Source organism: Grammomys surdaster, unplaced genomic scaffold (assembly GCF_004785775.1).
Source record: "Grammomys surdaster isolate TR1022 unplaced genomic scaffold, NIH_TR_1.0 129, whole genome shotgun sequence".
NCBI classification, from domain to species: Eukaryota; Metazoa; Chordata; class Mammalia; order Rodentia; family Muridae; genus Grammomys; species Grammomys surdaster.
The window spans coordinates 6632462-6634198 of record NW_021604587.1 but is presented as its reverse complement, the minus strand read 5'-3'; the positions used below and the strand labels follow the sequence as shown (position 1 = coordinate 6634198).

The 1737-nt window shown below is 40.2% G+C and overlaps 1 protein-coding gene across 1 annotated transcript in view; it reads left to right on the top strand.

Annotated features, from left to right (window-relative positions):
• Macrod2 (mono-ADP ribosylhydrolase 2) overlaps positions 1-1737 on the top strand; it is a 1849434-nt gene that overhangs the window by 1694338 nt on the left and 153359 nt on the right. The window lies entirely within an intron of this gene.

Sequence of the window (1737 nt, the reverse complement as noted above, 5' to 3'; positions counted from 1 at the left end):
AAATAAAATAAAATAAAATAAAATAAAATAAAATAAAATAAAATAAAGATGGGCTGGAGAGATGGTTCAGCAGTTATGAGCACTGACTGTTCTTCCAGAGGACCCAGGTTCAATTCTCAGAACCCATATGGCAGTTCACAAGTATCTGTAACTCCAGTTCTAGGGGACTCTACACCTTTTCTAGCTTCTGTGGACACTGCACACATGTGGTGCACAGACATACATGCATTTAAAACATCCATGTGTATAAAATAGAAATAAGTGAAAAACATAAAAGGCAAGTGAAAGATGAAACTATAGATGTCAATGGGGCCATGTGGCACATTGTGCTCTGGAATAGAAGTAGATAAGGATGTCGCCCTAATAGTGATTTCAAACAGGTGAGCACCCCACATCTGATTTATGTTTTAAAAGTTCACTGTATGGAGAAGCAGAAGCACGGTTCTTAGAAGAGGAGGTCAAAAGGCTAGAGACAGGAGAAGAAGCAGGAGGTGCTGCTGACTTGGTGCCAGCACAATTCATAATACATGGGTGTAGGTTAAGTTAGAGCAGAGATGGCGTGATTAGTTAGTTGGCTTGGGGACCAGGTGATCCTAAGGTTGGATGATGATACCTAGGTTTTAGTTTAAACTTGTTGGTAGATAGTATGCAATGCCATCCAGACATGGAGTACCACAGAGAGAAGTTTGCAAACATAATGTGTAGTTCAGACTGCCTTTAGGTTTGAGATTCCTGATATGGGTTGAGAGAAGAAAAAACATTAGAGCTTAGAGGATAGTGTACTTAAGCCCCAAGTGTGGCATGGAGTAATAGTAAGGGTGCCTTTGGGACCTGAGACCTGGGACCTAAAAGGAAGGTCAGCTGATAGTGACTCTAACCTTAGTTGGAGCTCCAGTCACCCCATAAAGAATACCAGGAACCAAGAAAGGAAATTTCTTGGGTTCCCCATTGATGAAAGTTAAAATAAAGATAGAGTATTGAGGAGTTCCTTGGCAGAGATCAGAGCATCTAGTCTTAGGGGCAGAAGGAGATGTTAATGGGTTGAAAATGGAAGGGGAAAGCAATAGAAGACGGATATCCAGCCCCAAACCAAAACCATGCAGCCAGGAAGACAGAAGACAACACTGAGCTCAGGAGGAAGATGAGGCTGAATCTGTAACTCAGAGCTAGCAACCATTCTAATCGGATGGGGGTGGACTGAGAGATGTTTTGTCAAACTCTCTTCAGTTTTTACTAGCTCCTGTGGGTAGACTGAAGAAAACATTGAGGAAGTTGTTAAACACAATAGTTTAATTGGGGACATATGAGAAAGCTGCTTAGATTCTGGATTATAAAAGAAGCCTGTTAAATAGAAGCAGTATCTTCTCTGGTCCTTCTGTCACCTAAAAAATGAGGCAACATTGTATTTCCTTTGCCTTCCTTTGAGAACTAAGATAAAAGGTATAATGGCACCTGCTAATGCCATGAAATATAAAGCAGAATGCCTTGGACTTCTCCTGTGGAGAATTATTCAAAATTTTAATAAAGCACTTGTGTATGATTTGGCATAAGTATGAGTCATTAATGATGTTTACAGAAAAATACTGGAGCTTAAGTTTAAGTCTGTGTAGTAGGATGTAAAATCCAAGCTTTTTGCCAAAGTTTATTTCAGCCACATTGACAGATGGATCTATAGTTAAGGCTTAGTTAAGTGTGTGTGTGTGTGTGTGTGTGTGTGTGTGTGTGTGTGTGTGTGTG